A 25,497-nucleotide genomic window follows, 5' to 3' on the forward strand; every position below is an offset into this window, starting at 1 on the left:
TTACCTTACTTTGTATAATACCGGTTTAATGCAGAGCTTTGGAATCTCATTGACTCCTTTAGATCTTTATGTTAAGCAGGATTTGTATATTTGGGTCACATGTCATTTTCTAGCTCCCTTGAAACTGGTCATCATAGAAAGCACAACTTTTCCTAGATGACTCTTCCGTTCCAATTTTGTGGTCAGTGACAAATGTTTGGCAAAGCTCTGTTCTGGTGCTTGGAGAGCAGAGAAACCATCAAGAGCATGCATTTCTGCAGGAGCTATGCAATGTGGCCAGCCGAGAAGACGCATGCATTTTTGCAGGAACTAATGCAATGTGGCCAGCCGAGAAGATGCATGTGTTCCTGCAGGAGCTAATGCATTGTGGCCAGCCGAGAAGACGCATGTGTTCCTGCAGGAGCTAATGCAATGTGGCCAACTGAGAAGCAAGACCACAGTTCAGAGCATAAGCTTAGAGCTGCTTCATGAAGACAGAAGAGGAGGCGGTTTCCAACCCTGAAAGCCGGGACGTTAGACAGAACAGTGGTGTGTGGGGGTGGGGGAGGGGAGTTCTATTTGTAGAAAATACACAAAGATAATGATGGAAGAGTGCACATAAATACAGTCATACACACACACACACATACACACACACACACACACTGGTATGCTTTGTTTGGGAAGCAATGAATTGTTTGAGGGACGACAAAATGTATTAAGAGATGAAGCTAAAAACTGTAAAACAAGATGGCATAGGCCAGTCTCAGGAAACTGAAGTTGGAGGATTATTTGCGTTGGGGAGAGCAGCCTGAGTTATACACCAAGAATATCTCAAAACAGAAACAAAAGGAGGGGAACAAAAGTAGAATAAAAATTAAATTAGGTGAAAACTAACTCATAGATTCTCATTCCCTCCTTCTTTATCCCTCCCCCATCCACCCCTTTGCTCCATGTCTATAGCAAGGTAACTTCAAGTAACACAGTAGCGTTTACAACAGAAAGCTCCCTTCCATCCCCACATTTAGCTCCACAATTCTTTTCCTCAAATACAGTTACAAATTTAGGACTTATCTTTCTAAAACACTCAGTGTGTGGGACACAGATAAGGGGGTGGAGATGTGTTTCCTTTCGTTATGTTTGAAGCCTGGCATTTTCCACACACAGCTCTGTGCCTTCCGTGAACTTCTTTCACACTACTTCAGGCGAACTTCACTTCATTATTACAGGTTCACCACAGGATGGTTAACAGATAAATGTGTGTATTTAGGAGGCAAACATGCAACATGCCATTTTGAACTGCATGTAGGCTGGAAAGAGATTGCCTAGCATTTTATAACTTGCCTTATTTCCTGAGAAGACTCAAGATCTGCTCTCTTGGAAATTTCATATGTAATTATAAATATGCTTCATTTAAAAAGAGCTGGACCATGAGTGCTTTAACATCCTAGAAGGTTATTTTCAATAAATTTTGATTATAAATTATGTGTGTTATGGTTTAACTATGAAATAACCCCTTAAAAGATCCTATGTTTTGGTCCCCAGTGCAGTGTTCCAAGATGAGGCTTTAGTATGTGAAGGGGCCATGAATAGACTTCCCTCACTGACAGACTAAATCTTGTTATGGATTTGATGATCTGGTGGCAGACTCGGGAGGCAGCAGTGCTGCTGTTCTGCAGTGTGGCGTGGTGGGAGAAGGAAAGTTACACCACACAACAGGACTCACGGGGGAGGTTTGTTGGGAGAGGGAAAGGGAAGGGAGAGAGTGACAGAAGAGACCTCTGGAATGGAAGTGGTGGAAAAGAGAGGGAGACACAGGAGGGGCCTGCTTTTTATGAAGGGCTTTGGTGCATGTGCTTGATGATGTATTCTATCAGTGCCCTTAGAGACTCCAGTGCATATGCACAAAGAGTGCTCTTAGTGACTGCAGTTGAAGACCCCAAGGGTGGGCCAGTGTAGTGCCTGAATGCTTACAAACAGAGACTTTACAGATAGGAACTTCGATGAAACAGATTGAATCCGTCACGGTAGCTCATCATGCTGTATAGCTTTATGTCAACTTGACACAAGCAAAAGTCATCTCAGAGAAGGAAACCTCAATTGAGAAAATGCCTCCATAAAATCTGGTTGTAGGTAAGCCTGTAGGACATTTTTGTAATTAGTGGTTGATGTGGAAGGGCCCAGGCCATTGTGAGTGGGGCCACCCTTGGACTGGTCATCCTGGGTTCTATAAGAAAGTAGGCTGAGCAAGTCATGTAAAGAAAGCCAGTTAGCAGCACCTTCCATGGCTTCTGCATCAGCTTCTGCTTCCTGGTTCCCACCCTGCGTAAGTTCCTTTCCTGACTTTCTTCAATAACTGACAGTAATAATGGAAATACAAGCCAAATAAACCCTTTCCTCCCAAAGTTGCTTTTGGTCATGGTGTTTCATCATAGCAACAGCAACCCTAACTAAGAGACTAACCCTTGTAATGCTAATACTTGAAATTCTCACCCTTTTAATGTCTATACTTGAAATTCTAAGGCCGGAGATTGCCATGAGTTCCAGGCCAGCCTGGATTACAAAGTATGGCCTTGTTTCAAAACAACATCAAAGGAAAAAAGAAAACTTTAACAACAATAACAACAACTAGGGACCAACAAGATGGCTTGAATGGCAAAGGCACTTGCTGCTGCCAAACCTGAAGACCCTAAAATCCACAGGGTAGGAAATACCTGGCTTCCACAAGTTGTCCTTGAGTTTCACATGCGTGTTCTGGCACATGTACCCATACATAGGGACATAGAATATGTGTGTGTATATGTGTATGTGTGTGTGTGTATGTGTGTATGTGTGTGTGTGTGTGTGTGTGTGTGTGTGTATGACACAGAAGTAGGTGCCTACTTATCTCTTATGCCCTTTGATACCAGATAATCTAAGGATTTGGTTTTGGAAAGGGCAGCTCTATTATTCTTTAGCATTTCCTTTGTGAATAGGTAAGGAGATCAACTTTAAGTTTTAATCTCAGTGATTTCTTATAATATTAAAATAGTGTGAGAAACTTAAAAAAAAAGAAGTAGGTGTCTTAAGATGTGGAAGTGTGTTCTTCAAGCCCATTTCCTGCTTTGTTGTGTCCTGGGCTCCATCGCAGTCTCTGCCTACTGTTGAGATGAGGTGAGTCACTTTGCCACAGTCCCTCTACTGTGGTGCTCTGCCTCTCTGTGCACAACCCCAGCAACAATGGCGCCAATGCCATAAACTGAGATCTCTGCCTCTCCGTGCACAACCCCAGCAACAATGGCGCCAAGTGCCATAGACTGAGATCTCTGAACGCATGATCCAAAGACACCCTTCTTCCCTGGTTTGTTTTCCTCAGGCATTTTGTCACAGTCATGAAAAAACGCTAACTAACACCATGGGCAACAAACAGGCTGATCAGACGTGACTAATTACCTATAGAATGACTGTGTGAAGCGGGGGATTCTAGTGTACCCTATGATGTCAGTGGTAAAAGATAGTCCAGTAAAAATGGATCACAGAACTTATCTTTGACATCCAAATGGAAAATCCTGGAAACTTCTACTCTTTTAGACAGTGTTATTTTCTGGAAGTAAATGTGAATCTCAAGTTCACAGCTTGTCATCTGGAAAACCTCGGGCCAATTCCTCAAACTTATCATCTCAATTGCTTCACATCCCTTGCAGGAGCATAAGTAGACTGGCTCCTCCGCTGAGTGCAATAGGTTACACAGTGCTGCCCCAGCCACTTCTTAATCCCTGGAACTGGTGAATACAGATATGATCAGCTTAAAGACCTGGAGATGAGATGATTGTCCTGGATTGATTGGGGTGGGCTCCAATTCCAAAGTCAAACATCCTTCTAAGAAAAGGACAGAAGAGGCTGGGACACAGACAGAAGAACAAAAGACAGCACAGAGAGAGGAGGACCAAGTGAGGGTGAAGAAGGAGAGGACAGCTGGTGTAGGAGGTCCTGCTGTTTGTGTGTTGCTTTCACTGGTTAATGGATAAAGAAACTGCCTTGGCCTAGTTGATAGGGCAGAACTTAGGTAGGCGGGGAAGACAGAACTGAATGCTGGGAGGAAGAGGAGTAGAGTAGGAAGGAGATGCTATGGAGCCTGTGCCAGAGTCAGACATGCTTCTTCCTTGCCGGTAAGCCACTGCCACGTGGCAATATAGAGATTAATGGAAATGGGTTAAATCAAGATGTGAGAGCTAGCCAATAAGAGGCTAGAGCTAATGGGCTAAGCAGTGATTTAATTAATACAATTTCTGTGTGGTTACTTTGGGGCTAAGATAGCCGTTAGGCTGGGTAAGCAGCAGACAAGCAACCATCTCAGAGCCATCAGAGGGTCATGGTGCTGCTCAACACCAGATTTCAAAGTTCTTCCCTTCTAAGCTTTGAAAGGACAAACTTCATCATGTCAGCTCCAAGAAAAGCTTTTCTTATATAAAGTTCTGAAAGAGTATCTGCCTGGTCTGCTAGAAAGTCTGGAACAGGATAGTGTCTTCTATATTTACTGGGTACCCTAGAGACACAATGACTGGATAAAATTAGATATGCAAGGTGATTCCCTAATTGATTGGAGATATAACTTGTCTTCTAATCACAAAGCAATTGCAAAGAATATTTTTAAATGTTTTTTCATTCTTGTTTGAATTCTTAGAAACCTAGTTTCATTGCTGATACGATCATAAAATATCCTGAGGAAAAGTGACACGTGGGAGAAAGAGCTGCAATTCCAGCTTACAGTTCATCACTGAAAGGAAGTTCAGACAGGGACTTGAGAGTCGCATCCACAGACAGGCGCAGAGGGAATTACACCTCCGTCATGTCTGCTTGCTCTCAGAGAGCTCGCTAACTTTGGTTTCTCTTAGACAGTCCTGCCCAGTCCAGGGCCCAGCCCGTGAAAAGGCCACAACCTGGGTCTCTCTACCTCCAAGGATGATCAAGACAATCCCCACAGACATACCCACAAGCCATTCTGATCTGCCTATTCCCTCTTTAAGGCTCTCTTCCCAGATGAGCCTAGGTTGAGTCAAACTGACAGTCAAAACTCCCCAGCACAGTTAGCATACAAAATTATGGGCTCAACGATGGCATTGCCATGCACACCCATCACTGTATCCGGCTTATGGTTCTTGCTACTCTCCCCATTCCTACTGGTTCCCTTCCTCTGAAACTGTCCCCTGATTCCTTCATGCCACTCGCAGACAGATAGATGGATGACTGATAATAGATGATAATGACAGGTAGGTGATAGATAGATGATTGATAGCAGGACTTCATTTACGTGAGGGAAACGGGCAGCATCTGCCTCTGTTCTCTCCTTGAAGCCATTTCTAATCATCAATAACATCTCAATATGTCATCTCACGTCAGTGTGTCTGCCCTGTGTGACTGTGGAGAGGAGTGAGCCTGCCCCCATCTGCTGTGTCACCTTAGAACCCCTAAGAGATGTCTATTGTTAGCTGATGCTGTTAAAGCTATTGGCTTTTATCCGGTCAGTTGTATTTTAACACATAAACTAAAATATCATCAAATTTTTAGTATTTTTCCTCTAGACTCCACCTTGAACTCTCAGGCTTTTCCCCTTCCAATAATACTAGTCATCCATTTAATAATTCCATTATGTCTTTTTAAAGAAACATTCCTACTCAACAGTTCATCAGAGAGGCATTTTAAATTTGTGTTAATGTGCCTCTATTTAAAGACTTTTATTAATAAATGACTAATATATTTAACAAAAGAATGTATTGGAAAAAAATAAGAATAAAAGCTTAGTGATCAACCCCTTGCTGGCTATTGTGGTTTAGGTATATTTCTATAATTCATTTGTTTTTGGCTTAATCCCCAAAGTCATATGCTGATAGTGTTTGGTGAGGACTTTGGGAGTCAGTTAGACCTAGATGAAGTCAAGAGGGGTTGTCCCCATGATGGTAGAGTATAAGAGGGGATACCCCAGGTAGCATGCCTACTGTGCCTTACAGTGTAGGGCTGTTCATCACGTTATAGGTCAGTGAGAAGTCCCGCTCATATTGCAGCCCTAAAGCAAGAGCCTCCCTCAGTCTTGCTGGCTGCGCAGGTTTCCTCCTTCCTAACACCTCATTCTCCTTCAAAGTTCCAGAAACCAACTTCACTCAGTTGTTCATCCTGTGAGCCATCTGTTTTTCATTATTCCAGTGATATAATTTAATCAGAATGTGTACCAGGGGCTAGAGAGATAGCTCAGCGGTTGAGAATTCTTGCTGTTCTAGGGGACCAGAGTTTGGTTCCCAGCACCCACATTGGGTGGCTCACAACCACTTGTAGCTCCAGCTCCAGGGGACTTCGCACCTTCTTCTAGCCGCTGCAGGCACTATACTCAAGTGCACAAATACACACACACAAACAAACACACATAAATACAGTAAAATAAAGTTATTTTAAAATGTTTATGATGAAAGCAAAAATTCATTGAATTGGAATTTCCTTTGCTTTTATACAACAAGATTCAATGTACTATTATTTAATTATTTCACATGCCCAACGTAGCCATTTCCATGGTTAATATGTCAGCATCTTTATGACACTGTAGAAAGCTTCCAGTCAGTTGTTAACTTGCATGCATGGCTGACCTATATCTCTGTCATTGCCAGGTAGTATTACATAGGAAGAATGTGAGTACAGGCTATATGTCAGAAAAAAATACTGACATAAACATTCTGGCAACCTACAACTTGCTTGATACATATCCACTAATAATGGAGCATATTAATCATATTTATAAAGCATTCTGAGGGTTTCATTAAGTAATTGCAGTGAAGTTTTATTTACCCTTTCAACCTAACAGATGCAAGATACCCATAAAAGTCATTCCTCGCCGAGAGTGGCTTATTCTCTCTATAGCACTTCACTGATAGAAAGTCAGGGGTTGAGGAGATAATTCTTAATAATTGCTCCTTTTTAGTTTCTTTCTGTATATATCTCCCTTCACAGTAGAGTAGTGAGCTCCTGTCAACCTAGCTGACGTGCACACCCTGGCAGGTTCTGGAGCAACATACACAGAACAAATTTTTTTTTTTTTTGGTTTTTTTCGAGACAGGGTTTCTCTGTGGCTTTGGTTCCTGTCCTGGAACTAGCTCTTGTAGACCAGGCTGGTCTCGAACCCACAGAGATCCGCCTGCCTCTGCCTCCCGAGTGCTGGGATTAAAGGCGTGCGCCACCATCGCCCGGCTAGAACAAAATTTTTTTTCAGGCACTTTGTAAATGTCATTACCTGTCATGGAAACTGCTTTCTTAAAAAAAAAAAAAAACCAACAACAAAACAACAGTTCAAACAGCGCTCTCTCTCTCTCCCCCCCTCTGTGTGTGTGCATGAGTGTGGAGTGTGGAGGCCAAAGAACAACTTGAAGGAGTGAGTTTGCTCCTTCCACTATGTGGGTCCCAGGAACCCCTAAGAGATGATGATCAGCCTAAGCTCAGCGGGAGTGTCCTTCACACACTGAGCCATCACACCAGGCCTATTCTTACTTTGTCTCTTAACTACCATTTACTAATCTTCCCATGTACGTATTTACACAATACTTAAATTTGTCTTTTAATTGACATTCATTTTTATAATGAAAATAAGGCAGCATTTTGTTGAAAACTGTTTGCATCATTTTTCTTTGAGGAAAAGAAAAGGTATCCCCCAAAAAGGATCTGAGCCATGTTTTAATTAAATATAACATCTTTCACTACCCATGAAACAGAATGTCTTTAATTAACACTAGGAATCCTTTCCTACAGCCTGAGGAACATGTGAACTCGGGCTCCCTTGCAGTTGAGGCTGTGCCCATGAGCTTGGGTCCTGGCAACCGTTCTCTCACTTGGCATGGAAGTTTTTCAGCACACTTTATTCCTCTGCTGAATAATCTCTTCTCCTGCTCCAGCCCTGCTCCAGCCTCAGACTGTCCCCTTGAGAACTCTACAAAGAGTTGCTCGTGAAGACCCTGGATCCACCACTCATCGCTGCTCAGTCCTTAGTTTGGCAGCACACCTGCTGGAATTCACACACACACATGCACACAGGCACACACACACACATGCACACATACACACACATGTGCACACACATGCATGCACACACATATGCACACACACACGCAAATGTGCACACACATACAGAAACACGCACGCATGCGCGAACACACACATACTCATGCAAGTGCACACATACATGTGCACACACATACAGAAGCACACACACGCATGCACACACACTCACGCACGCATGCACACACACACGCATGCACGCACACATACATGCACGCACACACACGCATGCATGCACACACGCATGCGCACACACATGCACACACACATGCACACACACACAAATGCACGCACACACGCAAACGTGCACACACATACAGAAGCACACACACGCATGCACGCACACTCACGCACGCATGCACACACACATGCATGCACGCACACATACATGCACGCACACTCACGCACGCATGCACACACACATGCATGCACGCACACATGCATGCACCACACACACGCACGCATGCACACACGCATGCACACACGCATGCACACACATGCATGCACGCACACACATGCATGCACCACACACGCACGCATGCACACACGCATGCACACACACATGCACACACACATGCACACACACATGCACACACACATGCACACACACATACAGAAGCACACCTGCCAGCATGCAAACAGCACTTCACTTTCACTTCCTACGTGGTGCTAAGAAGAGAAAAGTCCAGAATACCCGGTATCAAACAAGCCTAAGAAAGGACTTGCTGAAAGAAGTGTAAAAGAAAGTAGTGAAACTTCCTCATTAAAAAAATGAATTTATTTTCCAACCACATGGGGAAAAAAAGGTTCACAGTTACTCAGCAGTGATCCTATGTGGAAAGTGGCTGTGTAAGGAGTATAGGGAAATTTGTCTTAATAATTTGCAGAATGGAGAAGCAATTGTTTTATGAATAACTTTTTATTTGACTTTGTATTTAAGTTATAACCTCCCTGAAACATTGAAGCAGGTAGCTTTATAGTAGGTACTGAAGTTTATGTAGCACAGAAGAATAAATCACATCATATCATAGGATTTTTAATTTCCCAGTTAATGAGCTATATTACCCTAGGAACCTTTTCTTACTTGGGTGAAATTCTTAGTGGTTTTCAACACTGGTATAGTTTTAGAAAATAATGTGTGCGTTTTTTGTTTTCTTTTTCTTGGCTTTTATTTTATGTTTTTGGCGGTGAGTGAAGACAAAGAAATAAAAGGACAGGGTTGCTCCCACAGTAGAAGGGAGATTTTTAGTGTAGATGTAAGGGAGAAAGCTGGCCGAGGGAAGAGTCCAGGCCGAACACACCAGGCAAACTAAGCCAGACCAAGGGGGGGAGGGGGAGAAGCCCCACCCACCCAGGAGACACCCCCCACCACCACCCCCCCCAAGAGGCCAAGGGAAAGGTGTAGCCAAAATGGCTGATTGACATAGGGGTCAGGCTAGGCAAAGAAAGGGGAAGCCCCGCCCCTGGGAGGGAGGGGTCTAGGGTAGGGGCCGGATTAAGAGTGCAGGGAGGAGCCACAGGTACTGAGGGAGACTGGGCTTGAGACCTGAAAGGGGATAAGTTCTCACCCTATCCCAGACTTGCCTGGCCTGAAACTTGTAACAATCCCATCGACAATCCTCTTGCCTCAGCTGCTATCTTTGTCTTCTTCTAAACTGAGCAATTCATGAAAGGCCATATCTGTAAAATAAACGATGAAAATGTTATGTAAACACATCAATTCAGAAGCTCCGAGGGGAAAATGAAAATTTGTATAATTTAGAAAGTGTGTGTGTGTGTGCGCGCGCGCGCGCCCGCACCTGTAAGTGTGATTACGGAGGCTAGAAGCTGGTGTTTAGTGTCTTTCTCTATAGCAACTTAGTTTTTGGAGAGACAGTCTTTCCTGAGCCTGGCTCTCCGTATTCTACTAGGCAGGCCCCTGGGTCTGCCGGTCTCTGTCCTCAAAAACTTAGCTTATAGCCAGTGCTTCCATGGCTGCCTTTTCCCTTGTGTGCTGGGTCCTAAAGTTTAGTCCATCCACACGCTGAGAAACTGAGCTTTTGAAATCAGAATTAGTAAACTGAAAACTCAAATTTTTATCAAAAATGTGGAATGTTTTATGTCAGAAAAAAATTTATGGCCTAAATTACAATAAAAACCAATTTCTTGGTAATAACATTTATTGTGTTTTTAGTATAAACCTAGTTTTAGATTCCCTGGATATCTGACATACCACATTGCCAATACTTTGTGATTGTCTAACATACTCATTTTTTTTTTTTTAAAAAAATTGCTGCTACAGGGTCTTTACAGACTTGCTGAGTTTTCAGCTTCCAGTCATTCTGACTTTACAAAATAGTACAAAAAGATTCTGATATTAATTTCAAGAGCAGAAGAATATATGGATAATAGTTTTTATTTGTCTCTTCAAAAAGAAAAAAACAAAGGACTTGAAGTCTGCAGCCACCTGTTCTGAGCAGTGCGTGGTACGTGTGCAACTCGGTAAAGCTCAAGGGCTTGCACATGCAAATGTCCTCTACAGCAAGAGCAGCAAGAGCGGGGCCTGCACAGCTCATCACCAGGCAAAGGTGCAGCAGACCTGGGGGCAAAGGCAGAACTGTCAGCGCACTCGGATCTAGGGCTGCAAGGGGAGAGAACCTGGAGAACTGGGGGATGCTTGCCTGATTAGAGGGGTGAGGAGAGATAATGGTTGATGCTTCACCGTTAGGAAGTTAGTCAGATCGTATATGTTTCCTCAAGAGAAGGAGTTGTAACAGAGAAAAGCAATTGAACATTTCTTTTAATTCACAGTCTTGCTGTGTAGAAGAGACCAGTCTGGAAGTCTGGCCTCAGACTCTCAATCCTCCAGTGTCAACAGTTATCCAGAGTTAGAGGTGAAGCTCAGGGGCAAGTTACCTGTCTAGCCCGCATGAGATCTAAATCTGATTCGCAACACAAAGAAACTATGTAAAGTATTCTCAGATGTATCTGAACATGGGAAAATATGTAAAGTATTCTCAGATGTATCTGAACATGGGAAAATATGTATTCTCAGATGTATCTGAACACTGGAAATTGGTTGCTTTCCACTTAATAGCAATACTGAGTTTAACTATATACAATAATTAGTGCTCAATAAAATAATTTACATTAAGATTTGAATGGAACATCCATTCTATACTCCTAGTACTTAATTCATAGATTTGTAAAAAATTTATTTTATCCAAAACTTAGACTTCCTACATTCATAAATCCACAACTTTAAGTAATAACTAATAAAATGTACTTGTTCAAGACAGAGCTTTCATTTTTCTCCTTAACATTTTATTGGGTTTTGTGTGTGTGTGTGTGTGTGTGTGTGTGTGTCTGTGCGTGCGCCCACCCGTGATAACAGTCAGGGACAGTCAGAAAAGAAGAAAGTAATGAACACATTCAATCACAAAACAGTGTCCTGTCCCAGAATGGCAGAGGGTTGCTCGTGCAGGCATATATTGTAACTTTCGCTTGTGAGGATTTCAAGGAAGGAACTTAATATTATTTTGCATAAAATGATGACTTAGAGGCACAAAAGCAGAATTCAAGTAGAATCAGAGGCTGGTGAGAGTCTGAGAGAGCGGGGAACAGTTAGGGATGTGTGCTGGTACCCACAGTCTGAGGATGGTGGAAGGGGTGTTCTGCATGCCATTCCTCCTATGCTGGTGGAACCATTCCTAGGTATATCTACCCGGAAAGATTCTTGGGGACATGAGGCCAATGGGCCAGCGAGAGGAACAGGAACGGGGAGAAAAGATGAGCATTAAGGGACAGACAAAAGATGGGCGTTTAAACTGTGGCTAACTCAACTTGACTCCTCACAATAAGAACAAAAACAGCTTAATCAGGACTACTTTCAATTGCAACCTGAATGTGTGATCATTCTTACTCAAATATGTATTTTTCCATATTTTGTGAAATGTAACAGGACATGCTTTGTGTTTCTGTGTTAATTGTGGGCCTTGGTAGGCAAGAGCATTTCTTTACTATGAAACTAGCAACTACAGGCTGAGGTTTGAGTTTCCCTGGGAGCCATCCTTGAGACACAGATCTGAGTATAAGTGGCTTAAGAAGAATTAGTCCCAAGAAAGGAGAGTGCATGAGGATTTTCCATACACTTGCCACCACACGCAAAGGAAGCCCAGGAAGATGAGGAAGTTGGTGTTCTTCCCCACCAGTTAGTGTTCACCAGTCGCTGAGTAGAAGCTCTGGCAGTCATTTCTGGGATTCCAGGTTGCTATGACCCCTGTCATGAGATAGGGAAAGCTTGAGAACCAGCCCGAGCAGCCATGGCTGTGGAGATTCTGAGAGGGGACACAGACGGGGACACAGATGCTGGAGTTGCAGGCTACATACATTCCTCATACCTGTAAAATGGAGACACGGTTACCTCATGACTAATCAAACTAAAGATATACTGCTTCTATCATTAGTAAACAGTCAATACTAGCTGTTTTAAAAAGGTGTTCAAGTTTGTGCGTCTTTTGACTCAGGAATACTGATTTTAGAATTTATCTGAAGAGAATAAGTGTTAAAGCATACAAATATTTATCCACAATATTATCTGCATAGCTAATATGGATAGAGATTTAGCTGTGACCTTTATATACAATTTTATAAGCACTATTTGTCATGATGGAAAATCCATAAACAAAATAAATGTAAAAGAAGAACAAATTGTTCAAAGCACTGCTGAGCATCGTGAACAGACAACAGGAATTAAACAATAAACGTTTATAACAATAGAAACATTATTGATATATGGAGGTAAAGAATCAGGTTATAAAACACTGTACAGTACAATCCTATTTACATATGTATATATTCAAACATATATATACATACTTCATAAATATATAGAAAATACTAGAAACATCAAGTTGTTTTTGTGATAATTGGTGGAAGTAGAAATAACAAATGACTTTAATTTTCTATTGGTAAAGACAATGAGATGCATACTCTCCACATTTTACACAATTAACATATTGATTTTATATTTTAAAACACAAAAGGCTATGTAAAAAGCAAGCTATTATGCCTTTGCGTTCCACTGAAATGCAACGGCCTTAGCTGACGCTCTCCGTAGGTTCATGTAGACTTTAGCTGACGCTCTCCATAGGTTCATGTAGACTTTAGCTGGCGCTCTCCGTAGGTTCATGTAGACGGCCTTTAGTAAGAGCTTCCTGCACCACTGGTCACATCTCTGAGGTGTGGGAACGCCTCATCTCAGTCCAAAGCATTAAAGGAAATTATTCAGTGCTTAGCTGGTAATAAAAGGAATCTGAAGATGATTTCAGGTTAGAGCTAGAATGTCAGAGAAGTGGGGCTGCTTGGGGGGAGGGGCTGCTGGAGAGAGACTAAGGAGAGGAAAGCTGAGCCCTGTGTCCATGCTGTCAGGATCAGCAAGTACACAGTGGCCAGCAGCTTCTGCCTCCAGCTGTGTACGCTGCTCCTACCGCACTGGTGGTGGAGGTGGCACTTGCTTGATCTCTAAACCCATTTGGTGAGTCTCATCACAAATTGCACACATAGATTGTTTAGATTTGTTTTATTTTGTGTGTACATGAGATTGCATGTATGTATGTCTGTGCACCGTGGGCATGCCTGGTGACCGAAGAGGTCAGAAGAGGACATCAGACCCCCTTGAACAGGAGTTACAGATGGTTGTGAGTTACCACATGGATGCTGGGAACCAGACCCAAGTCCCCTGGAAGAGTAACCAGTGCTCTTAACGGCTGAGCCGTCTCTCTAGACCCCATATAAATTTTTACTAAAATCCTCATCTGTTCTCCTTACTGGACGATTTACTGGCGTGAATAACATCTTGTTATTATCGCCCAGGAGGAATTAATATCCAATAACACTTCAAACTTAAAACAGAAACCCCAGTGCAGCCGGGTGAGCCTGCTGAGAATCAATACACAGGTTAGGGAAGCGTGAGAAAGGACACAGGAAGCAGATGAGTCCTCCCACCAGGCCAGCCATGGATCCCTCCCTACACTGTAGCCTCTCCAGAAAGTCAGGCTTGCTTCCTGCTTCTCGCCTCCACTCCCTCTTCCTCTCCGCTGAGGAGAAAGGGGCTCCAGTGGAGTTCTCTTTCAGCTCATCTGTTTCGGTTTCTCTTCAGGGTTTGTTGTTGTTTTGTTTTGTTTTGTTGTGTTTTGTTTTGTTGTTGTCAATGCCCCTGTGTGCCTTTGGGTCAATACAAATCCAAAACGGAGAAGTACTAGGTCTGTCTCATAAGTAACGTCTTCAGCATATTGCTGCAACCCTAGCTGGCAATCCTTGCTTTGGAAGCCAGCAGCTCATCAAATATAAGGGATAGAGGTACTAAAAACTACCAGTTGTTTACACTTGCAGTTGAAAAGCTCTCTCGGAGAAGACAAAGTTTGGAATTTTCAATAAACAGAAATAGGACAGGAACAGGTCCTCGACTTACATAGATCTATTTTCCTCATTGCCAGCTCAGCCATTCTCACAGAAGGAGGACTCAGTTCAGAGGTTGGTCCCTGGAATTGAAACACTTGAAATGCTGGTCCTACCACTTCTAAACCTCCCTCATGCCTCAGTTTCCCCTCCTGCAGCATGAATGCCTGACTCACCTGGAAATGGTGGTGAAGTGAGGACAGGAGGCATTGTGAGGTGCTGAGCGCCCCTAGCGCTAAGTGACAGACAGCAGAAGGACCACCTCGCTGGGTCAGCATGCAGTGTGGTGTTCCTGCTTCTGCTGACTTCTGAGATCCTGGGCGACTTTCTCAGCTCCCTGCTTTGTAAAAATGAACATGGTATTTATTAATATAGTGTGTTGATGAAATTCCAATGGAACAGTAAGGAGATAATGGTTTATTGGTCGTTATTATTGTAGCACAAATGATTTAACTATACGTTTTCCCCAAATTTAATTAAACATATTCATTTTCCCTATGAGCTTATATTAGCTTACAGCAGAGCGGGTGTTTATTATGTACATTTTATATGTTTATAATACCATAGATATTAAAAAATCAATGTTTTCCTTTAAAAACATTATGTAAATAAACATTAATATTCGTCACAAGATTTCAAAGCTAAAATTACTTTTTAATTGTTTACTGTAATAGATGACATGGGAATAGGATTGTGCCATCTCTGCAGTCATTGCCTCTTCAAAATTGGCTTTTAAAGTAACAGAAAAACTTGCAAATAGGGGATCAGCCATCGGGGATTCTGGTTCTGCTTTGTCATGAAGCACTTTGGCCTAGATTCTGTTCTGCCCCCCAAATGACACTGTTGCCTGACACCATTGTTAAAATCTTGATTGCCTGACAGCAAGACAGGTTGTATCAGAAAGGTCTAGAAGCCTGAACCTAGCCTCCATGGTAGCAGCACTAGGCACCATCTTGGCAGGGAGGTGGGAGAGACTGCTGGATGGGAGTGCTGTTGAGTGTGGTCATCACTTTCATGAGGAGTGACCACCATCAAGCAAGAGACGAATGGATTCTTGGACTTTAATCCACAGCCTGCTGCCCATTAAATGGATAGGCAGGTATCCCTTCCCCGAAGGGCAGGTGTTCCTTCTCTGTTCTTCCTTTTTAAAAAGAACACACTGAGTCTTTCCTGACCCAGTTCTCCCACTGTTAGACCCAGATGCACCATGATGGCTGCGGTGACATCATAATATCTCTAAGGACAAACTGGTTACCACTCTGTGTCTTACACTAGGAAGAAATGTCTTGGAAAATGTCATATAAATGACCATTGGAAAATTACTAGATGCTAGCCTACCACAGTGACCTGATAAAAGGCCTATTTCTATTTTTGTTTATGAACAAGACTAATATCTCTCCCCTCTCTCTTTTGTGTTTGTCTGTGAGAGATAGTATACAAGTTTTTGTGTGTGCATATGTGTGTCGGAGTGTGTGAGGGCAGAGGTCAACTTCAGGCAACCTCCCCAATCACTTTCCACCTTAGTTTTTGAGATATAGGGTCTCTCACTGAAACTGGAGCTCACCAATTTGGGTAGACTGGCTGGCTGGCCAGCCCTAGGTGTGCCCCTGCCCCGACCTCACTAGCAGTAGGGTTGCAGGTGCTTGCTGTGTGCTGGACTTTTACACAGTAGCTTGCGACCCAAACTCAGTTCTTCTGATTTTTGAGCTATGCTCTCACCTGATGGGCTGTCTTCCAGTTCTGCCATCTCTCTCGATGCATGCCAGCTCTCTGCACTTAGAGCGGAAATTAAACCTTTGCCTGAGAAGTTCCTACTGTGCTTCAGCTTTTTTCACTCTAAGCTAAAAGATCCCTCCTTCCACACGACCACGTTTCAGATGCATGAGATGGTTCAGTGGCTTCATCTCTGCGTGCCTCAGTGTCCCCACATTAAAGAGCTGGTAATTCTGAACTAGCTAATGTGTTGGCTTGAAAAAGTCTGAGTTCTTCATACTGCACATGGTTCTGAATGCCTGTGGCCACACTGTTTGGGAGCATGGGATATAGTAGCAACAAAAAAGGAAAGAAATATTTATTCTCATGGAATTTCTATTCCATGGGGAAAGAGATAATGAAGACTTACCAGAATAAGCAAGTGCACTTTATTAGACAATGATAAGTCCTAAAAAGAAGAGAGTGGGAGGTGCCCACCGTTCAAAAGAATAATGCTCGTGTACTGGGAGAGCAGCTGAACAGAGGGAATTTTAAACAGGTGATGGAGAAACTGGCACATGAATATTGACTAGGAGCCGTCAAGAGTCAACCATGGAGTCGCTGTGGGCTGAACACGCCAGGCAGAGGGAATGGGAAGCTCAAAGTCCTGGGTGCCAATGCTGCTAGCAGCTTGGTGCTAATGGGGCCACATGAAAATCAAAGGAGGAACCTAGGAGGGGGTCAGAAATATGAAGAATGGGTACAGAGAGGACCCTGGAGGCCGTGATCAAAAAAGCAAGGCTTTTTTTCTGATTTTCTGGCTGGCAATATAGTTCACTTGGTAGAGATCTTGCCTAGAATGTATGACGCCCTGGGTTCAACCGCCAGCAACATAAACAGTCAAGTGTGGTGGTATACAGACTCAGGAGGTGGATGCAGGATAGTCAGAACTTCAAGGTTATCCTCAGCTACGTAGAGAGTCCAATTCAAGTTTGGGATACATGATAACCGATCTCTTAAAAAAAGACATAATGTAATAATAATAAGTGATAAAAGTGAAAGATGTTGGCTACATGCAAATGAAAAACATGGAAGTTCTTGGGGTTGGCTTTTCTTGGTGATTATAAGTAAACAATGCTAATATAATGGCGGCAGGTGGAGGCCAAGCAGTGACCAGAAGCAGGAAGCAAACATTCAGAGTATCAGGAAGTTGGGGCTGCAGTGACTGTCTCTGCCAGCAGCGGGAGAAGGGCTTTAGGCAACCGAGACATAGGATGGCAGTCTTCAGTGACAGTGGCGGTCAGGATGGCCCAGCAGCAAGCATAGCGCCAAGCTTTTAATGCTGGCTCTGCTGTCCAATACATCCGCTCAAACCCCTCCCCCGCCCTGCTCACTGTGTATCTTACAGAGAGGCATTTGGTGTCTCTGTACTTCGTCTCTCCTGATTACACATTGGGAATCTTAATACTTATTTCAAGGTTTTGTGAAGCTCAAACACACAACTAACAGAAACATATTGCACATGTAGGCTTTAATCTGTGGTGGCAACTGTCAACAGCGAGTCACAAGGAGCATGGGGCTCTAGGGTGAGACTCCTTCACACGGGCATGTAGATCTCCGAATACGGTCTGTGGCAAGCTGCGGCAATGCCAAGCTCCTACAAGAAGGTCCGAAGGCTTGGCTGATGAGGACAGAGAAAGGGCTATTAACAAATACCGCAATAGAGATTGCAGGATCCCACGGAACTTGCTGCTTCTCAGAGCCTATGTATTGATAAGCAACTCGGAAATGCCAGCTACAATGGGCTCTGCAAGCCCAAAGATGACATTGGGGATGCTGCGGGCTGCTTGTTTCCCATTGTCTTCAGCTTGGATGTTTTTCCAGAGCTGATCAAAGGCAGTGGTTAGAAAGGATAAAATAAATTGCACTTCTAAACAAACCACTAAAAAGTGTTAAATTGATTTAAGTAATTTGGGAGAATATTAATATTTAAAACTTCTGTGTCCGATGCATCTTTATGGCCAATAATAACCATTGTTTCATTCCACCATTCTTCATTTTATAATATTGCACAATAAACTGTGTGCAAACTTATTCTTTTGCTTTGGAATGGAAGTCTCAGAATGCAGCCGCTTGTTTATGTTTAAATATCTTGAATTTTATTCAGTTGATAAAAGTATACTCAATTAAGGCTTTATGATTCTCTTTGCATAGTTGAGGTGAAAAAAATATTGTGTTTGGCTTTATTATTTTTAAAAACTCCTTGCCTCACATTCATTCCTTTGCAGTGAATTTGATTTTGAGCAACGTGTATTTCAGGTTCCTTCCAGTTTCAAGTGAGTTTTCTAACTTCATGATTTGGTACCTTGGGCTTATCTGAGAACATTCCTAAAATGGCAAAAGTGATTTTCATAGATTTTTTAAAAATCAGAGTGGAGAGGCACAGTATAAATGGAATATTATCCATAAATGCCCCTTAGCAGCAGGAGGTCTTGGATCCCCAAATGTCCCATACATCATCTGCTCTGACTTGGATTTACCTGTTCTGCTCAATGTGACAGTCAGGCAGATGAGAGAAGACACGCTGTATGATAAAGACAACTCAGACATCTGGATCACAGTGCGAGCATTCCAAGGCATTTCTGAGCTGTTCTGACCTCTGGGTCACAGTGCGAGCATTCCAAGGCGTTTCTGAGCAGTTCAGACCTCTGGGTCACAGTGCGAGCATTCCAAGGCGTTTCTGAGCTGTTCATGCATTTGCACTTACCCAGCCACACCCCTGCTCCCACACCAACCTTGTCTCAGGCTCCCTCTTCCTTTTCTCCATCTCTGCTGCCTTCATCTTTCTTTGTACTCCAACAGCCTCCTCCACCTGCTTGTGTTAGCGCAGTCCTTGCTCCACTAGCTTGCAGAGGAATTCCGCCAATGAGGAGCAGGGTGGTCCCCCTGCCTCTGCCTCCATGCCATCTCCTGCCTGTCATCGCTCAGTGCTCTGTGCCACGCTGGCTTGTTTTGTCAATAACCATTTATTTGTTGCTGGGATAGTAGCAGCCATTACATCTGACCTCCCTGTTTCATCAATTATGGATAGATTATTGGATGTGAACATCTGCCAAACCTTGCTGCTGCAGTCCCCTCCTGGCTAAGATAAGATAAAGTACTAAACTGTTGTTTATTGTCTGGCGAAACTCTACCAAGGAGCCAGGGAATCCCGAGACTACTAGCATCTGGTCGGCAGTCCCCCCAACGGCTTGCTATCGCCACCACGTCCCCTAGGGGTCCAGCCATTTATTGTTTACACTTATCACGAGTTGCTATAACCTACTTGATAAAAGCTCTTGGTGGCTTCTCATTTCCCATCAGAATGGAAATGGCTCATAAATTGTTTCCTTGTCTTTTCTGTCACCGAGGAAGGGTCATAGACAAAGCCTCCTTGGTGTGGAAGCAATCAGATGAAGCCTTTTCTGCCATGTTTTATTTGAAAGGATTGGGTTCTCACATTCTGACAGGGAAGCATGACATTGCAAACATAAATTAGGGTTTGCAGAGTTTACCAGAAGAACACCTTCTGGTTAAAGGGACATTGCACTGTCCACAGAGCATCCACTCAAAATGCTTTGCAAGACTTCTGGGGATTTCTCAGAATGGGAAATGAGAATGAATTTTTATTGAATTTTGCCTTCCATGAGAGGAAATCTAGTGCGAGGGATTATGGATAGATGATGGCTTCCCGCCAGAGGAGAGAGAAATCTCCTGGTAATAGGTTCATGCAAGAATATGAAAACCTTTGTGGTCTTCGTGCTTGTTAAAGCCTTCTGACAAATGTAAAGCCATTCAGAACCTTTCCTGTGAGCCAGACACAGTTTCATAGAAGGCGTCCAGACGGAGGAACGTGAATGAGCTGCTAACGAGAGGTGGGGCCACTGGGCTGCTTGCTCGGCACCTGTTCCCCATGCACACACCCATGGAAAGAGTGCGTCGCTTGTCTCTCATTGTTCGTAAGGAAAATGAAGGAGGAAATGTCTGGCGTTCATTCCACAAATAGGGCCAGATTGTTCCTGTTGTTCTCGAATCGCTCCAGCCTGACTTACTGGTCCTTAGCATCCCGGGGCCTGATGGGAAAACACCTGTTTGTATGAGACCGTGTCTGGACAAAGCAATCACACAAACAGGGAAGTCTTAAGTTGTTTTGAAATTCATCTATGTCCTTTTAAACCTACTTGCTGATGCTTCGGCTCTCCAGGCAAGCTATCCACCCTTTCCGTTTGTCCTGGGTATGAAGTACCATGCTTCTTCTTTATTTCCGGGGATCTAAGGCAAAAATATGTACCACATCTTATCACAGCTACATCAGAGTCTCAGTAGAACTTCACTCTTGACACCTTGCTCTGGTTCTACCACATCTATTCAAGAACATTCAGTGCTATCATGACTAGGATATAAGAGCCCAATGGAGAACAAGAGAAAGGGTTTCTGTCCATACCAACTCTCAGTAATAAAAATTAGATGCACAGGACACTGTGGGTGGAGCTCAGCTGGGACAAAGACAAAGGCGGCTCCCTGTCAGAAAGCTCTGGAAAATCAAGAGAAAAGCGAGAAAGAACAGTGCAGGCTTCCCAGAACAGGTTGAAGGTTCCCCAATCTAGAGGCTGAGGGAACTGGGGTCAAGACTGAGAACCAGATGCCTGCATGGTTGGAGATAAGGGCCTGTGGTCCAGCCTACCCCAGCAACTTGCAAATGCTGTCATTCCTGCATGAGCAAAGTGAGTAGCAAGGTGCATCTAATCTGATTAGATCTGACTGGTACTAAATATGATTCAGCTTGTCACAACCATCTCCAGTGTTCGTAAATAACAGAGAACTGCTACTACTTCCAATGTCATCACAGATGCAGTGCGATCATCTGTCATACTCTTCTTCCTACTGGAGTTTGGGGTTTCTTAATTAAAGCAATACGTGGGACAAACCTCCTCAACCTTTTGCATCTTTGTCTCATCCCATTAATGAAATTACCCGTGTCTTCCACTCTGTGTCTCTCACCAGGGCAAGAATCTTCCCATAGTGTTTTTCACTGACAAACAAAAAGGGGGAAGGCTAAAATTATTAACCTGTCACGTCAGCTCTTGATGACTATTTTGTCTCAAAGTATTTCTCAGTTTTTTCAAGAAAGAGATCTGTTCGTTACATCAAGTAGCAGAGGAGAACATAAGATGCCTGCGGCTCTGCTCAGACCACAGTTCCAGGAATCCCAAGAGCAGTCAACAGTGGGCCCCACTGAGATGGGGAGACTCCTGGGAAAGGATTCGGCTGTGTCTGCCTTGAACATCCCTCCCTCTGCCATGCCTCACCCCTCAACAGTCTGAGTGTCGTACGAAAACGGGATTGAACTAAGTTACGTTCTAGTCATTCTCCAATCCTCCACCAAGCAGGAAGTGACATCAGCACCGTACTGAGAGCCAGTTTCCTGGAAATCGACTACCCTTTGGTCATGGCCTCTGAACAAAGTATAAAGCAAAGCCTCCAGTGAGTCTCCTCTGCGGGAGGTCAAGGGCAAGGAGACATTTTCTTCTGAGGAGCTGCAAATATAACTCACGCTAAGACTGGCCTGCACCTGAGAGGAGCCCCTGTGCTTTCTGACCTCTGATCTAGAATGACGCGTGAGAAGCACAGTAAGAATGTTCACATGTGGTATTATTGTCACGGCAGGACAAGACTGAGATGAGCAACTTTGGAAGAATCTAGAGCAGTATATTTCAGCTCAGGACTAAGGAAAGGTTCGTTTTTCCACTTGTATGTGGAATTTTATCTGTCTTGATACTGAGCTTCATCTGCAACTTAGATGCGCAGAGGGGGAGTTTTAGGTAGAGACTGAAATTTTCTGGGGTCTGTTTCTATCCTTGGAAGGCTGTTGAAGGTGTGGTGTCAATTTACAGCGCATTCGGGATTATCCAGCACTGGTGTGAACCCTAAGGATGACCACGAATTTTCATCGAGTTCTTCCAGCTGTAGAGCAATGCTTGCTGTGCCTGAAGAACAATGAGTCTGTATTGATTACCTCTTAAGACTAGCAGGTTACCACCGTAAACCCGCCTCTTGCTTGCTGTTCTTGTGCAGTGACAGTTAAAACAGTCAGTTCCGGGGATCTCAGCACGCTCTAGCGAGGAGACAGTGTAAAGATTTCAACTGAATTGAAATGCTTCACTGTTTTATTTCTTTAAACTTTAAAAGAGAATAAAATAATTCCATCAGGGATATTTTGTAAGATTTATTTTATTTATTTATGTGTCTCTGTCTATATGAGTGTATATACACACGTGTGTGTGTGCCTATGCTCACCTAAAAACCAGAAAAGGACCTTAGGTCCCTTGAAGCTAGAGTTACTGTTGTTTCCAGGGTGCCCAGACTGTTACTCGGGTTCTGGAATCTGAGTTCTAGTCCTCATAACTGCCCAACAGGTGTTCTGAAGCACTGAGCCATCTTTCCAGTCCCTGATCAGGAATTATTTTATTTCTAAGTGTGAGTGTGAGTGTGAGTGTGTGTGTGTGTGTGTGTGTAGGAACTTAGAGAGGCCAGAAGATGATGTTGAAGTCCCTACAGCTGGAGTTATAGGCCACCTGTTGTGGGTGCTGGGAACAAAATTTGAGTCCTCTGGAGAGCTGAATGCTCTTTTAACCTCTGAGCCGTCTTCTCCCTGATCAGAAATTCTTAAGCTAACACTAAATTATTGAAAACAAGTAGAATATGCCTTACATGACTGAACACATCAGCCTAGAGTTCTAAACTCCAAATCGTATTTCTAGAATGGAGAATTCTAGGCTGTTCACTCCGCCGCCTTCATACTGCAGAACTGGGAAATAAAATCCACAGGACGACACTTCTTGTCTAAGAGCACACAGATCTGGTCAGTCAGGAGAAACCGGAACACACGTTTCTCACACTCAGCCCTTTCTGCCCACATCACACAACCTCGGGGTTGTGTGCTAGACAGCACAAGTCATCAGCGTGGGGCAGAGGGGCTCAGGGGTGAACAATGGCTTTCAAGAACAAAGAATGCAGAGTTAGGGGCAGCAAAGTCGACCGCCTCTGACTGAAGGAGAGAATTTCAGAAAAGACGAGGAAAGCTACTTCTGCAAAGATGACCAAGTCATGCCCTCAGGTGCTCCGCTCAGGGTAGCATAGCTGTAGGAAAGTGTCAATGTGTTTATGACACATCAGCTGGGGCTTTCCCGAAAGGACATGCGAACCCTACCCCGTTCTCAGCATTCCCTACAATGCCTCTCTCCATCTCCAGGAAGATAGCCCTGGATGCTGGAGATGCCCTGGCTGGTCACAGCCTGCTGCTGCAGTGCCTGTCAGAAGTCATTAGCCACTGATTTCTTTGACTAATGTTGCAGCTGACTGTCTGCATCGGGCTCAGACACTGCAAATGACGCAGAAGCAGCCTCTCTGCTCGCCAACTGTGAGATGCTAAAGGGGCGAGCGTGCCAGAAATCAGAATAAATGTATTTCCAATAAGATTTGACAATGGTTTCAAGCCCACGGTGGCAAACCTGACTTTTCAAATTGTCTGTGTTTATTATTTTATTATTATGCTAGTAAAAATCAGAATTTTTTTCTTCAAAGCAAGCAGTGAGCTGGGATTAATGCCGAACTTTTGTCATGAAATGGTACCATCTGGGGCTTCTCTAGGGTGTGGATAGCAAAATTTAGGTGTTTTACCTTTTTATAGTGATCAAGTGGGGGAGAAGTTAAAAACTGTGCCCCGGGCAGTCACTCATAACTCCTTTACAGACGTATCTGCTGGGTGTCCTTCATAGCTTCACAGACGATGGTGCATCCAAGTGGGCTTATTTTGACTCTTCTTGTCCTCTGAGATTTGGGTGGGGGAGGACCAGGAGGAAGCATTTAAATGTGGCTAAACGGTAGTAAACTTGTTCTTCCTTGTCTCCAAATGACTCCAAATTTGCTGAAAAGCTGGGTGGGGAACACAGCCATGCCTCGGGATTAGAGATTGTTATATAGAGATGGACAAATTCACCTTGGTGCCCCACAAGGCACAATCTTGGCTTAGCAGGTGGGAGCTACAGATCTTACCTCAAATCAACCTATAGTTTGTTTATGAAGCTTTCTGGTGAGCGTGTGGCTAACTTCCCAAGAGAATAGTTTCCAGTCGGGAAAGCCCTTTAAGCGCAGGCTGGGTCAGGCTGGGTCAGGCTGGGTCAGGCTGGGTCAGGGTTTCTCACCAGTGAAACTACTGATGTTTCAGGCCAGGCAATTCTTTGCCATGGGGGTGTATGGTGAGTACTGCAGAGGTGTGTACCAGCAATCCTCCCCTAATACTGACAACAAGAAGTATTTCCAGATGTTGAAAGATGTCCCTCTGCTTGAGATGGGCTAGGTTAGATGAGGATGAGGGAAAAGCCAGGGTGTTGCTTCACTCAAACCTTTGATAAATACTTTAAATATCACACCACACAGGGACCCTTCTAACACTCCTTCAAGGAAGACTTTGTTTCCATTCCACCTAAGGAAGGAAGTTCAGGGAGATGGAGCTGCTTGACACGTGACATTCAGTTCCTTAGTAGACCAGCCGATGCCTGTGGTATTCAGAGGAAATCTGAATACTCAGTGGGAGATTTGATTAATGCTTGCACGAGCCCCCTCCACGGCCTTGGTAATGCTTGCACAAGGTTTGTTCGTGGCCTGCTCTGTGCCTCCTCAGTAGGAGTATTTCTGCCAGCTCAGGAAGAAAGAGGGGGAGAAAGAGGGTGGCAAATGATGACCGGAAAAAATATTTTTAAATACTCCCAAATGTGAATTTTAAAATGAATTAGTGATCTAGGGGTGGCTTACTCAGTAAAGCCCTTGCCTCAAAAGTATGTGGACCTGATTTCAAGCCCCAGAACCCATGCAAAGCTACCCTGCTTGACACGTGACATTCAGTTCCTGTAGTCCCAGTCCTGGAGGCGATGACGGAGAAGCTCACTGTCACTGGCCGATTGGTTTGGCCTAATTGGTGAGCTACAGGCCAGTGAGAGACCTGGCCTCAGACAGGGTTAGATGGCATTCCTGGGGTTGCCTCTGGTCTCCACGTGCACAAACCCCCATATGCATAAACAACAAACACACATGTACAAAAATAAGAATTAGCATCCATTGACATAGGCGTCCCATTTCATGTGAGCTACACTCTAGACCTTCTAGATGGTTGCTTTGAGTTGTCTCCTTGTAGAAACAGTGGTAGTGGGGGTCACCAGCAGGACCAGGGGCTTATTTAAATCTCAGGCCGTTGCCTGGGAGACCTGGTAGCACTGA

General features: G+C 43.9%; 1 protein-coding gene across 1 annotated transcript in view; it reads left to right on the forward strand.

Annotated features, from left to right (window-relative positions):
* Ttc29 (tetratricopeptide repeat domain 29) overlaps nucleotides 1-25,497 on the forward strand; it is a 179,715-nt gene that overhangs the window by 79,490 nt on the left and 74,728 nt on the right. The gene's annotated exons all lie outside the window — the stretch shown is intronic.

Source organism: Microtus pennsylvanicus, chromosome 6 (assembly GCF_037038515.1).
Source record: "Microtus pennsylvanicus isolate mMicPen1 chromosome 6, mMicPen1.hap1, whole genome shotgun sequence".
In the NCBI taxonomy this organism is placed as follows: Eukaryota; Metazoa; Chordata; class Mammalia; order Rodentia; family Cricetidae; genus Microtus; species Microtus pennsylvanicus.